At 31.5% G+C, this 16,603-nt stretch overlaps 1 protein-coding gene across 7 annotated transcripts in view; it reads left to right on the top strand.

The window, feature by feature from the left end:
* Positions 1-16,603, top strand: part of LOC145265262 (kelch-like protein 5) — an 879,607-nt gene that overhangs the window by 474,048 nt on the left and 388,956 nt on the right. The window lies entirely within an intron of this gene.

The raw sequence follows: 16,603 nt of genomic DNA, 5'->3' as shown, positions 1-16,603 counted from the left end.
TAAATGCAATCAGAGGTAAAACAGCTTTCAGTGTAGAGTTTCGTACTTCTTGAGGGACTCTTCTATAATTAATAAAATAATAAATACAACTCATTTACAATAATTACATTAAGGGGTTATTCTTACGACATTTTAAGTTTGTATGAATTATAGCCTAAAAGTCCTTATTTATTTGCCTCCTCAAGAGAGTAGAGGTTGGATTTTAACGTGGATGGAAACCCATCTCCTCCAAAAGGATAAAAATAAAAATTGTCTCCATCTAAAAAGATTTTTTTTCACTGCCTGAATACAAAACAGATGAAGTGTAGTACCAGAACAGATACTACATTTAGATCCTAATCAAAAGCAAGTCGCTAGTAGACAGACAGACAAACACGTTTCTCAGATTGGTATAGATTATGTTCTGAACAACATGCAAATGTTCTGATAATCATCCGATGTGTGAAACGGAAAGATGTCATTTTTACAGCAAACATTAACTTTATTTATCAAAAGTAAAAAAAAAAAAGTGTAAATGAAACATTGAAGCTTTATTGGAACAATTATCTTGCTGTTTTATCTCTTTTTTTTTTTTCTTTTTTTTTTTGCTGAAACAAAAATATTTCTGACATAATTTATGCATTTGAAAATTATTTATCTGCATAGAAAACACTTTATTCTCTAATTTTTTTATCAATCTTTGCAGTACACACACACACACACACACACACACACACACACACACACACACACAGAAAATTTGTTTACTTTCCAGTTATAAGAATAAATGATATTATCCCATCAGTATTTGTTGTGGTGTGATTTGCATAATGTCAATATGCACGCTTGTCATCTCTTCATTCACTTATAAGAACACAAATCTTGTTAAAAAAAAATGGAGGTTCTATTTATGTGAAAAACCAAGAGACAAAACATACATCTCAACAAGAGAGAAAGTAACAGACAGACGTTGTCAAAATTAGCTGGAGAAGAGATCAAATTACCCTTCGATTGTAATGATATAATTTATTGACTCTCACCATTGACCAAACTCACAGTGTGACTGGACACCCGTAAATCAGTTAGGGAGTGTATCACTTAAACTCCCCAAAAGGCTCCTATTCCGCAACATATGTTCTAAACAAAAGAGGGTAGTTGAGAAACAGAGGTAGGAGTTGCCGGGTATGCTGAAAACGAATATCACATTAAATTTTACGCAAATAAGCAGTTTTCCAGATATTATTATATTAAATATGTTCAAAGTGGTGACCATTGTTGTATGCACAAGCCCACATATTTTTGCCATAATTGATATGCTTACTATTCCATAGCTAGCCATAAAATATAGTAGTTTAATATATATATAAATTACACAACCCATTTTAAACTGAATCAATAGTTTCTTTTCCTTAAAATATCATTGAAATTAAAATATCATTGAAAAGTATTGGAGATCATTTGTTTAGCTTAGTTTGATGATGCTGACATCTCTCTTTTCTCAATAAAATGTCAACAGACTTGTACAATAAAAGTGAGTTATATACTGAACAGCATGTGCAGACTATCGACAGAAACTTTTTAGATTATTCAGTTATAATTCAGAAAATTTGAAAAACATGTGTAAACTATTATCTTCCCAAACTTTGATCGTTAGGCAGACCGTGTTCTCTCATAAATAGCTTTGTCAATAATCACTGCTATTTTGGAGTTTAGCTTCTGCTAGACTATTTCTCAATAAAGCGTTAGAGTCTACTCTACTATTTTGTTCCTAGTAAAAGTGGTTACTATCGAAGTGCAAGTAAATTCAAATATTTTCGACAAAACTTGAACTTAGTATGTCAAACCCTTTCTCTGTGCAATGCTATTTTTGCCAGTTGGACCTTTTTGATAATGGGTAAACCTTGAAACATCTTTAATGAGTAAATGAGGAGCACTCTGGAGACTTCCTTGATTTTATTTTTTTTGTCCCCTTTAGCATAATTGTAGGAATGTTTACAAATCGGCCGGGAGATCAGGATCCAATCTTCGGTTATGTCATACCAAAGATGATACTTGTTGCCTTCTTGGTAAAAAATCAGCATTACAAGGTAATGTCAATCGAGTAATCCAGGGAAAACTTTGGTGTAATAACTAATAAAAAAGGAGCCTTCAGGTCGACCTTTACTATGGTTGAACTACTTATGTACTTAGAGTGTTATTAGAAAAACTTATATGGACTAATCTATATATCTTTAAAAGTGAAAGTGCCTGTGTGTGTGTGCGTCTGTCTGTCTGTCTGTCTGTCTGTCTGTGTACATTTCCCTAAGCAATAACTCTGTCAATTTTCGTTTTGCAGACTCGAAATTTGATACACAGAGTATTGAGATTTGGGAAAATCTTTGTAATTGGTTTTCGGTCAGAAATTTGGCTGTTAAGGGGTCAAAGTTCAACGATTTGACCTTTGATAACTCTACCAAACTCCTCCGATAATTTTTGGTATAAACACTTGAAATTTTAGATATAGGTTCCTTGGACATGGATCTAACGTAATAACTTGATTTGAGTTCAAAACTATAAATGTTAAAGGGTCATAATAGGGGTCAAAGTTTAAAAAAATTGACCGCTTTTTTTTTTTTTTTTTTTTGCTCAACATACACCTCTAAACACCTGGGTAACGCCGGGCTGAAATGCTAGCCTATCTATAAAAGTGAGGATGTATGTGTGTCAGGACATTTCACAACCTATATACTTAACGATTTTTTGATCTACAGACTTGAAATTTGGTATATAGGGTATTCAGACACGTGGAAAACTTTTTTATCGTTTTTCATCTTGTAAAAAGGGGCAACTTAAGGGTCAAAATTGAAAAATCGGTAAATGGGAATCATCGAATTTGTCAACTGTTTCACAACTGTGCATACACGAATCGTTCACGTTATGTTAAGAATGAGCAGGTTGCAAAACACTTTTTAAAAGATGTGTCAAGCTGGCCTAATGGTTATCGTGCTTTATTCACTGTCTTCAGGTTTTGGTTTCGATCTCAGCTAGAGTAATTTTTTTTTACTTACATAGAAATGAACTGTTTAGAAAAATAATACTCACATGCACATGTCTCAGTTCCTTTTCATTTTTCTTACCAGTTTTTTTTTTTTTTTTTTTTTTTCAGGAATTTAACATTACGTTTAATACTGGGCAACGTCGGGTACATCTAGTATATCTATAAAAGTGAAAATGTGTATGTGAGGACACTTCTCAACCTATATACTCAATGAATTTTTGATCTACAGACTTGAAAGTTAGTATATAGAGTATTCAGACATGTGGAAAACTTTTTAATCAGTCTTCATCCAGAAAAAAGGGTTGATAAGAGGTCAACATTGAAAAATTAGTATGTGGGAGTCATCGGAGTTTTTGTCAACTGTTTCACGAATGTGCATGCGTGAGTCGTTCATATGACAGGTTCCTTATGTTAAGAATAAGTAGGTTTGAAAATCTTTTTTAAAGATAGTGTCAAGCTAACCTAATTGTTATCGTACTTGACTCACTGTCTTTAGGCTTTAGTTTTAATTTCACTTCGAGTATTTTTTTAGAAAAAAAACAATATTTGCATGTACATATCTCAGTTTCTTTATGAATTAAAATATAATATTTATGCGTAGTTTACGACCGGGCAACGCCGCGCGGCCTGCTAGTATTTAATAGTTTAGCTAATAGTTTGACTTCATGTCTTGTCGGAAGAGATTTCTATAAGAAAATGATAAATATTTGAGTATGGTTGGATTTCCCCTTCCATTTGGATCTAAAAAGCTGTACAACACAGAAAAGCTCAGTTAAAAATTCCAAAGTGGTTACAAACAGGCACTTGATGAAAGCCAATGAGTACAACGGCCAAAATAACGTAAAAATGTCAACATCTGAAATTAGGAATCCCGCCTGAAACATGTGAATAACAATATCCCCATCGCATAAATATTGTCGAAGATTAAAGGAATTACTAAATAGAAAAATTAGATGACCAGAATTAAAGGAAGGGCCACTTGTTATTGCCGTTAGAATTCCTTTTAAATTACTGCTTTTTGTATGCGTATAATACTTGAATTACCATAACACTGCGAATAATTAGTCATATGACACAGCGAACCGAGTTGGGTTTTTTTTCTTTTTTTTTTTCTGCTTTTTATCCGTTATCATAACATGAGATAATTTCTATGCAGTCAATTTCCATTGGAATCAGTTATCTAAAATTAGGATGGTGTCCTCATCTGTTATGTTTGATAGGAACGTTACCTCACCATCACATCCACCACCAGCACACTGTAAAAAAAAAATAGTTTTCAATCATATAACTTGTTATGATTGTAAACCAATCTAACTTGACTCTGCGCAGTGATATCATACCAATATGCTTATCGAAAAAACGTAAAGAACAAAACAATGTTTATGGATGAAGATATTAACAAAATAGACGATGCGCGAATAGAGCTGGTATTATCTAACTCCGAGCACTCCTAAGCATAGGTGAGTTCAAACATGTTAGGTTTGGAGGGAGGAACAGGGGTGATTTCAGTAGCGCTCTGAAGGCCTCTTTATTTTTTATTTATATTTTTTTACTTTTTAAAAATTTTTTTTATATTTTATTTTATTTTTATTTATTTATTTATTCCTTATTATTATTATTATTATTATTATTATTATTATTATTATTATTATTATTATTATTATTATTTCTTCTTCTTTTTCTATATTTTATTGAGAAAAAAAATTACTGTACTTATGCAGAATTTAATCCGTGTCATTTTTTTTTACATAGGATTTTCAAGTGAAATTTGGTATCTTTTGTTTACTAATTTATTAAATGAAAGTACAGAATAGTTACAAAATGCCCTCCCTTGCCCATGTTAACAATGAGTTTCTAAATAATAAGCTTATTATTTAAGTACGTTCCGTATTCTGCATAAGTACCAAAATTATATATAGAATATCCCAAAACGAAGTGGAAAAGTTTTTTTTAATGCTTAGCTTGCAGTTTGCTTAAATATGTTTGGAAGTAGGGGGCATTATTCCCCTACAAAAAAAAAGTATTCCAATTGTGTTAATTTTAATGACTTTAATTTAGCAATGAAATTATCTTGTGAAATAGGATATTTTTAAATGTTTGTTTTAATACTTGATTCTAATTAGTTAATAATAAAGAACAAATAATAATGTGCAGTTAATGTGGAGGCAATAATGCAAACACCCACACAAGCGAACATGAAGTGGCATATTTTAATCTATCTAATGTATAAAGGTGACCTTGTCTGTGTGTGTTGGTGTCTGTGTATCTGTATGAGGAGCAGTCCCCATCAAACTACTCTGTCAAGTTTTTGTCTACAGACTTGAAACTTCATACATTGTATATTCGGACCTGTGGAACAAATTCGGTTTAGTTTTTAGCCGGAAAAAAAGGAGTTGCTAAGAAGTCAAAATTGAAAAATTGGAACTTAGCAGGCGTAAGTTCAACTGATGTGTATCTTTCACGCATGTGCAAATATGCATTTATACATTTAACTATGTGAATTTGTAAAGTTTTAATATGCATGTCCTTAAGTCATATGGTAGCAAATACCGCTAGAGAGGTAAAGGTTTTGGTTTCGATTCTATGACACCCAAGTCATGTTTTTTTTTTAACTTTTGAAATCACTGCTATATATTGGATACGATATAATAATCAATAGAGAATTGGCTCTATTATTATATATAGGAAACCCGCATAAATCAAAGTGTGTGTGTGTGTATGTGTGTGTGTGTGTGTGTGTGTGTTTATTTACTTTTGAAAACATGAGAAGAACGCAAAGAAGATATGTTATACAGCAAAACATAGAATGGAGTGAATACATCCATTTTCACATTAAAAGATGATGGTTATTTTCATACTATAGCGCCAGATATTTTATATACAGAAACATGACAGAATAAATAGACACCTATATAAACTTATTCAATAAAAGTATTACAATAAAGTATTAATACTTAGTTTAATTACATTCACAGTGCGTCTTTTTGATATAATAACTCTTTTATGCATACTGGTGATCAATTTGAGCTTGAGGGATTTCTTGCCATACTTAATAAGGCAATTATCTTGAATTATTTCTATTAAATGTTTTCATATTGCAAGAATAGTTCCTTAGAATGGTAGAATAATAAACCATGACTCCTTATTCATCAACTACAGTGCTAAAAACACAAAATTGATTGCATCGAAATGGTATTTAAAAAAAAACTTTTCTTACCTGGTCGATTACTATATATGAACATTATCGAACATTTCTGAGCTATATTCGACTGAAATGCTTTGAAAAAAGAATATGAAACCACTTTTTTTAAAGAAAAATTTTAAAGATTACTTCGTAAAACATGTAAAAAAAATTAAAATGTTCTTATTCGCTATAACATCAGTTTTACATGTTGGCATGTATTAAACACCTTTAAGAAATTGGTTTCCAAATTAACCTATTTTATCCCTCTTTCTCTCAGATCTATTTTTATCACTTTCTCTGAACAGAACCTGCTATCTCAACTAAGTTGACCAACCCAAGAATTCTGATCTTTCAACCGGTGAAAGAATATATTCGAACATGGCCATACCAGAGAAGTCTCCTGCTCTACACACATCTTCCTATACTGTCCAAATTTAATCTTCCTCTGAGATTACTAGAAATACAGTCCAGATTCAATATTCCTTTGATGTCATATCCATAGTGTTATTCTCATATCATTTCTCTCCATGCAACGCATGTCCTCAACTCTCACTGGTCAGCTTTCATTTTCATACATCATCATGCTACAAACACGTGTGATAGACTCTTTCTTTGGTTTGTAATTGGCGGAAATTCCTTGAATTTACTCAATCCACTCCTAATTCTTAAATCCCTCAGAATAAAGTTGACCAGCATGTTTCAAAGAGTCATTGCATTGAAAAAAAAACCCAACAAAAAACAAAAAAACGCAAAGGAAATACCAACTAAGTGTTAGTAGATAAGCGTTATTACTTCAGTGTAACACTTTCATCAAACAAATCATACTTTAAATAAACACCTGGTATCTATTTCTGTCGTGAGTGTAAGCGTTTTGTGTTTTTGTTTGGTCTTTGTTGCTAATCTCTGTTTATTCTGTCAAAGGCTAAGCATTGTTGCATATCAAGAAAACTAAGCAGAACATCCAGCGTTGATGGTGAGCCACTGTGTTATCTTTATTTTGTAATCAAGAGATTATTAAACTTATCAAATAGATCTCTTTCACTTATCCTGACATAAAAGACAAATGTCATCTTCCGTTCGTTTTTCCTGCTTGTATAGGTCAGCAATTTATTCTTGAAAAGACAGTCGTCATTTACCAAGAAAGAAACCATGGTTTCTCTTTCTTTTTTCTTTCTTTTTTTCTTCTGTCTAGGTCAGTCAGCTGAGCACTCCTGCCATGAATAACTAAAAAAGACAACTACGAATTCTTTTGTGTTTGTTAAACATGACAATTACTGGCACTATAAATGGTAACTTCGCGTGTTAATAATGACTGGGGATGTGACAACAGAATATCCTTTTCATTCTTTTGACATTATGTGAGGTTTTTTTTTGCAGAACGTTGAATACAAGATGGAAAAAAAGCAAATTTGCACAATTTTTTATTTCAATTCAAGCTAGGCCGAAAAGCTGCTGAAACAGCTTGCGATCTCAACGAAGCATTTGACTCAGGAACCACTACTGAACGCACAACATAATGGTGGTTTAAGAAATTATGGCGGCAACGAAAGTCTTCAAGATAATGAGCGTAGTGGTCTGCCATCGCATGTTGACAACAATCAATTAAGAACCTTAGTCGAAGCCAATCCACACATAATTGTTTGAGAACTTGCTTCTGAATTAGACGTAACATATACGATGATTTCCAACCACTTGAAAGAGATTGGAAAGACAAAAAGACTTGATAGATGGGTGACTCACAAATTGAACGACAACCAAAAGAAACGCCGTTCTTAAGTGACAGCTTACCTTCTTTTACACAATAAAAACAACCTGTTTCTTGACCGGGTTGTGAAAAATGGATTCTTTATGACAACCAGCACCACTCAGCTTAGTGGTTAGACACCGACAAAGCCCCATGACATTCCTGAAGCCAGAAGATCGCAACCATCACACCAGAATGCAAGATTTTTATATTACTGACATAAATACACTTGCTTTTGCGTTGACAAAAGTGTGTTGATTCTGATGGTGCTTATTTCGATCAATAAATTTTTGTTTGAGCCGAGATATGTTCATCTGAATTTAAGAGTTATATATATAATAAGTTATATATATATATATATATATATATATATATATATATATATAATAGAGAAACACAGCACTTTGTATTATCTAATTTGCATAACTATTTTTAAACAGCTTATATTAATTCTTTGATGTTATTCATTTGTAATTTTATTGTTCTATTTTACTGTATAGTTATATGAAATAGTTTTTTTTTACATAGGAGTTATCACTTATCAAGGTCCTGAGGCCACTCGAGGATAAGGGTTAATGAATGTACAGTAGTCAATAGGGCGGTATCGTAGTAATTGCTAGTAGTGGAAATTTTGTAAATTGAACTTAAGGGGACGGCTCATCAAGAATATGTTTATGTTAGACTTGAAGGCTACCATGTTGTAGTCAGTTGGTAAGCAGGCAAATGGAAGAGAGTTCCACAGGCGTGCAGTTTTAAGAAAGAAGCTTTGTTCATGGAATCTTCATTTGGGTTTAGGCACAGATAAATATATAGTGATTTCAACTAGACAATTTCTTGAAAGTTTGGTGAGGAGGGACTATAGATTGGAGCTCAGACAAACACTTGCCATGAAAATAACGATAAAGCAGAGACAGGCTTGCAACATCTCTTCTGTGGGAGAGGTTCCAGGGAAGAGAAAAGAGCATTCCTCACTAGGCTATGAAGTTTATTTTGAAGTTTGTCAAGGCAGGATAAGATGCTTCTAGCAGATCCTGCCCAGATGTGAAAATGGTACTCCATCCTTAGACGTACCTGGCTTTTATATAGGTAGAGAATTGCATCAGCAGTGAGATATCTACTGGAGTGGTAGAATGAATCCCACTATTTTTCCAGCAACCTTGGCGACAGATTTGATGTATATGTCCATTTCAGATCAGGAATAAAGGTCAGACCCAGAAGCTTGTCAAAACAGGGAGCCTCCCCAAGATGAGAGCTATTCATTTCAGTTGATGCCAGATGGGGATCAGAGTGTTGATGATGTCAAGATAGAAGCTTGGTTTTAGATGCATTAAAATTAACCAGCCACCACTTTCCCCATTGTACCACGTGCTCAAGATCAAAGGAGAGAGAATCAGAGAGAACTTGATCTTTTACGGCCTTTGATGTGTTCCATAGATGGGAGTGTCATCAGCATAGATGTCAACGAATGATTTAAGTATGTATTTTGGGAGACCATTGATGTAGACCAGGAAGAGAGTTGAGCCCAAGATGGACTCCTGAGGGACAACAGCATTAATACTGAGGGCCTCTGATTTCTGCCCAGTAATCTCTATTCTTATGAACCTATCAGAGAGAAATAATTTAATAATTGAGAAGACATTCACAGTTATACCATAGCTGGAGATCTAGTGAAGTAGACCTGCCATACTCTACCAAAGGCCTTTGATATGTCAAAAGCAATTTCCCTAGGAAGGAAGCCCCCATCGAGAGATTTTCTAATCCTATAAGATATAACTGTTAGCACATCTGCTGTAGATCTAGCAGAACAGGAATCATATTGCATATCACTAAGTTATTTTTGCTGAGGTGGTTGACTACTTCTTTATTTAATATAGATTCCAGTAACTTACCCATAACGCATAGGAGACTTATTGGTCTGTACTGAGAGGGAGATAACCGACCATCTGATTTCTTAAATACGAGGCATACGGATGAAGTTTTCCAGGGTGTTGGGAAGCAATTCTCCTTAAGTTTTGTTGATTATTAACTGTAATTGATTAAAGTGATTCAATAAAAAAGGGATAGATTAACAAAACCATTTTTTAAATATTATGTTTATTAATTTTCAATGGCAGTAATTCAAATGAAAACTATTAGTTTTTAAAAATACAATTAAATTAAAGTTATGTAATGTAAGTTACTGAACTAAATGCATAGAGCCAGATTAATAACTGCCGGATAGCAAGTGTTTTTTTTTTTGGGGGGGGGGTTCTGGTATATAATAATGTTAATGTTAAGCTATACTAGAATAGATTATTTAAGAGGATAGTTCAAAATGAACGTGTTTACATTGGATTTAAAGGCTACCATATTCTAGTCGGGTGAGCAGTGAGTGTTCACGGAATCCTCATTTAAGTTTTGGCACAGATAGAGAGTTGGGGAAATTGTTCATATTGGTTGTAGCTAGATGAGTGTTTTTTTATGAAAGTTTGGCACGGAGGGAACCATAAATTGGAGTTCAGACAAGCATTTGCCATAAAAACAACGATAGAGCACAGATACACTCGCAACGTCTCTTCTATGGGAAAGAGGTTGCATGGAAGAGAAAAGGGCATCACCTACTAGGTGTCAAAGCTAGTTTTAAACTCTCTCAAGAGAGGATAGGGTGCGCAGAGCAGTTCTTACCCAAATGTGGCAACAGCACTCGATTTTAGGACATACTTGGCTCTTGTACAGAGAGAGGATTTCATCAACAGTGAGATACCTACTGGAGCGATAGAATGATCCAACCATTTTTCCAGTAATCTTTGCAACAGATTTGATTTATGTCTTCCATTTCAGATCAGGAGTAAAGGCCAGTCCCAGAAACTTCTCAAAACATGGAGCCTCCCCAAGACGAAAGCCATTCATTTTAATTGGGATCAGATGAGGGTCAAGACGGTTATGATGAAAAGACAGAAGCTTGATTTTAGCTGCATTAAAACTAACCAGCCACCTTTTTATTTTTAATCAGTTCATATGTGTTTCCCGTTGGTAAGGTGGTAACGTCACCACCTTTGATTGCTAGTTTCAGTTTCGATTCTTTCTAATCATATCCAAATACTTTTTGTTTATACTTTTGAAATCATGACTGTATAATAATATATACAACATCTGGACAAATTAAAATATCATATTTAAGCGTATTTTACACCCGGACAAAGCTGGCCGCCCCCTGCTAGTTTTACATATGTTATAAATTTCATAAAAATAGAATATATTTGAAGCTTTAAAGGAGGTTCAGCCTTTCATATGTCCCTTAGATTAAGAGGGCATTTCAGAGATTTAAGACAACTTCTATTGTCTTCATAAGTTTTTATACACAGGATTTAAATTCCTTAAAATATATATATTTAAAGTTTTAGGAAGATTATGCCTTCTTGGACCCTTTAAGAGTGCACTTACAGAATTGGGAATACTTCTACTATATTTCCCAGTAAATTTGACATGAGAATACACTTTTATAATATATGTAGATTTGCCAAGCATTTTTTCTATAGGGAACATCAAGCATCACACATACATTGAGTTTTATATATAGAGCGAGATAAATTTTCTGAGAGAGCGTGTATAAGAATGTACGTATATGTGCGTATGTGTGTGACAGTCATCTTTCCGCTTTTGCTGTTTATGTTCACACGTATCTTGGTATGAGTAAATGAATCTACATTCGGGATGATGAAGAAATATATCGTTTCTATATCAGTTTCAATTACTAAGCATTAAGCATCTCTGTTGGTGCAATCTGAAGCAAATAACATTACAAAGGATTACAGTTCTACTTATTTTATGAGGGATGTGAAGACTGGAGTTCTTTGACGTTTTGACTTGACTGACAGAATATAAATCTTCAAAAAATAAATAAATTAATAAACCATTTAGACTAATGTTTAGACTGACGTAAGGACAATATCAGCTTTTGTTGGGTTAACAGATTAATAACAAAACAAAAAAGCTGAGTATCGCCAATACTGTGTGAACAACATGTTTATTCATTATGAGTAGGGTTCAAATGAAAATAAAGTTTCTGTCTTTATTTAACCATCATCATCATCATCATCATCATCATCATCATCATCATCAGTTTTGTAGTTGAGCAGGCAGCAGTGTTTCACAGGTGGGTAGTTCTAGGAAAGAAGCTTTTTTCGTAATTTAATTAGTAATTTATGTTTTAGCACAGATAGAGAGTGGGGAAAATTGTTAATAGTGGTTGTAGCTAGATGAGTGTTTTTTTTCATTATTGCCCTCATCGTCGGTTTAATGTTTGTTTTACATACTGGCATATGTTGGATGGTTTTTAGAAATTGATTTCCAAACTAACCTATACCTGCACAGATCTCTATTCATCCATCTTTTTCGCAAATTCATCCTGATCACTTTCTCCCGTTTTTCCTTTGGCCTTTCTCTGCTCTTGCTACCTCAACTGTTCTACATCTACTGACCCAAGCATTCTCATCCACTCTTTCAACCCAACACATATCCTCAATCTTCACTGGTCAGTTTTCTATTTCATACATCATTACACTACATATGCATGGCTGATATTGTCTTCTCTTAGTCAACAATGGTAACGCTCTGCTGGTTAGTAATGGCAAAACATAATGTTAAGAAATCCAAACGTTTATCTGTGTTTATCTATGGAATTAAATATTTACACCGTTTTCTTTAAACTATTGTCAATATTTTTTTTCTTTTCCATATTAATGATCGCCACTTATCAAGACGTAACCTGCTACAGGATAAGAGTTAATGAGATTGGTAGATTGTCAGTTGAGTGATAAAGAATATTATAAAAGGATTGCAATATGATGAATGGAATGAGCGAACTTTGCGTACGAGAACTGTTTATGAGCAAGTATTTGTTGACATTGAATTAGAAGACGATATTGCTGTAGCATGCAAGGAAGCAATCTCGTCGTAACATGTTAGACGAAAAGCTCTTGGAAATAAGCTCTATTTATGGAAATCCCGTTCGATGTTAGGCACAAAGAGGAAGAAAGTAAATTTCTTTACAGATGTATTAACGAGACACGTTCTTGCTGTGAATATCTTACAAGAGATTGAACCCAAGAACATCTTCTATGGAAATAGTAATACAGTATAGAAAGAGGCTGTAAAGAACAGGAGAGAACATCTTTCACTAGATTGTGAAGTCTATTTTGTAAGGAAAGGAAAAAATGCTCTAAAAGCTGTATATGTTCAAATGTGGAAGCAACAGTCCAGCTTAGGACGTATCTGACTCTTCTTATATAGAGAACGCAAGATAGTAAGATTAAAAAATACTTAACAGTATAAACAGTATATTTTAAACTTTGATATATATATATATATATATATATATATATATATATATATATATATATATATATATATATATATATGGCTTTAATTAATATTATATATATGGTTCAAATTAATTAGAAATTCTTTTAGAAATCGGAATTTAAATATTAATGAGCTGATACACGCTGTCTTTACGGAACGAAACGAAATCATTGGCTTTCAGACATTTTGTGTTTGATCACAGCTGCAAACTCTCATCTCAAAGGATAAATACGTCACCCTCCTCCTGTACTCTAAATACATAAACAAATAGCTAACAAAATACTACACACACACACACACACACACACACAATATATATATATATATATATATATATATATATATATTGTATGCTTGAAAGGGCAAGGGAATAAGTAAGCCAATACGAGTTAAAATGGAAACTGAGTCAGCAAGCAAATCCTACTCTATTAGATTCTGTTTATGTCTGTGGGGACCACTGTCAAGTGGTAATTGTTTTCTCTTGTCCCCAAAACAACAACAACAAAAAAGATGGTTTCTTACTTTTTCTTTGTAAGGCCCCCATCAAAAACTAACATTCATTATTTTAAAGCATGGAAACCTCAAAAGAAATGTTCGTTTTCTTACCAAAAAAAAAAAAAAAAATGTTTGCTTCATTTGCATCTATCTATTTATCTATTCTTTTCACTATCAAAACTAAAATATGTAATCATTTGACTCTTACCAAACTAAATAAGTCGACATATCGATTCTCACTAGTTATAACATTTTTAGCCAAAAATTCTGGGTTTGGATTCCACTCTCTTTCATCGAGTACGCACGGATGGGATATATATCCACTATAAAAAATATGTATCCACTATTAAAATATATATATCCACTATTAAAAATATATATATCCACTATTAAGAAATATATATCCACTATTAAAAAATATATATCCACTATTAAAAAATGTATATCCACTATTAAAAAATATATATTCACTATTAAAAAATATATATCCACTATTAAAAAATATATATCCACTATTAAAAATATATATATCCACTATTAAAAAATATATATTCACTATTAAAAAAATATATATCCACTATTAAAAAATATATATTCACTATTAAAAAAATATATATCCACTATTAAAAAATATATATTCACTATTAAAAAATATATATCCACTATTAAAAAATATATATTCACTATTAAAAAATATATATCAACTATTAAAAAATATATATTCACTATTAAAAAAATATATATCCACTATTAAAAAATATATATTCACTATTAAAAAAATATATATCCACTATTAAAAAATATATATTCACTATTAAAAAATATATATTCACTATTAAAATTATATATCCACTATTAAAAAATATATATCCACTATTAAAAAATATATATCCACTATTAAAAAATATATATTCACTATTAAAATTATATATCCACTATTAAAAAATATATATCCACTATTAAAAAATATATATTCACTATTAAAATTATATATCCACTATTAAAAAATATATATCCACTATTAAAAAATATATATTCACTATTAAAATTATATATCCACTATTAAAAATATATATCCACTATTAAAAAATATATATTCACTATTAAAATTATATATCCACTATTAAAAAATATATATCCACTATTAAAAAATATATATCCACTATTAAAAAATATATATTCACTATTAAAATTATATATCCACTATTAAAAAATATATATCCACTATTAAAAAATATATATTCACTATTAAAATTATATATCCACTATTAAAAAATATATATCCACTATTAAAAAATATATATTCACTATTAAAAAATATATATCCACTATTAAAAAATATATATCCACTATTAAAAAATATATATCCACTATAAATAAAAATATATATCCACTATTAAAAAATATATATCCACTATTAAAAAATATATATCCACTATTAAAAAATATATATTCACTATTAAAAAATATATATCCACTATTAAAAAATATATATCCACTATTAAAAAATATATATTCACTATTAAAAAATATATATCCACTATTAAAAAATATATATTCACTATTAAAAAATATATATTCACTATTAAAAAATATATATCCACTATTAAAAAATATATATCCACTATTAAAAAATATATATCCACTATTAAAAAATATATATTCACTATTAAAAAATATATATCCACTATTAAAAAATATATATCCACTATTAAAAAATATATATTCACTTTTATAAAAAATAAAAAGAAAAGAAAAAAAAGCTGATATAAATCATAGTTTTATAATGATTTAATATATCATCACAAATATGTGTTACTAGCAAAGATACTCTTGCAGTAAGTGGATGTTGTAAAAGCTGCACCAAATATAAACTTGACCTTTGATCTTGACCTTAAAAATAGTGTGCACCATCTCTAGGTCGGAGACCATCATCATGTCAGGTTTGGTCATGATTGGTTCAGTAGTGTGGGCTGTAGGAGAATTGTACACACAGACATACGAATGCTACTAGTTTATATATAGATTCGATGAAAGTTGAAATGTTTCCCATAAGCCTTATATGCCTTATATATATATATATATATATATATAGTCATCCACATACAGTACTGTTTCGTTGCATCACAGGTCATCAGTGCGGCTAGACAGGCAACTGCCTCATGCCAGGATCAAGGCTTCTCACCATTACGCTATACACTGCTGCTATGTGGATAATGAATTTTAACGATGTTTAGTTTTGTCATCGTTCAAATACCTCCGCTCGATTTGTTTACACAAAGAGCGTCGCTTTATACGCTAATGGCAATTTGTATATCACTTCCCGAAACGCTCAACCCAAGATAGGAAGCATTATATATATATATATATATATATATATATATATATATATATATATATATATATATATATATATATAAATCAGACAAATATATGCTAAAATATTCCTTGAAGTAATCAAACCCTACCTAGGCTCCACCATGTCTGACTATGTCTCACCATCTACCTAATACTTAACCTTTATCCTTGAGTGGTTTCTGGACCTTGATAAGTGGTGACCTACAAAGTAAAAAAAATCAAAATAGGGAATCGTCAAGCTAAAATTTGTGTTACCTTATGTTCTAAATATATCAGGAGTTCTTAGTTTAACTAGTTAACCAATCAGATTCATACATATCAGGTATGTTTTCATCACTGAATAGCCGGGCTTCATTCAGACAAGGTTCAGCTGACTTCTGTTTCCTGTTCTATTGTTTTGTTTTGTATAGGGTGGTGCATCTATTATTATTTTTTTTTTTTTTTTGATGTGTTGAATTAATAA

This window comes from Euprymna scolopes, chromosome 1, assembly GCF_053919585.1.
Source record: "Euprymna scolopes isolate OS-2025 chromosome 1, ASM5391958v1, whole genome shotgun sequence".
Classification (NCBI taxonomy): domain Eukaryota; kingdom Metazoa; phylum Mollusca; class Cephalopoda; order Sepiida; family Sepiolidae; genus Euprymna; species Euprymna scolopes.
Note: the sequence above shows the minus strand (reverse complement) of the source record. Positions and strands in the feature narration are given on the sequence as shown.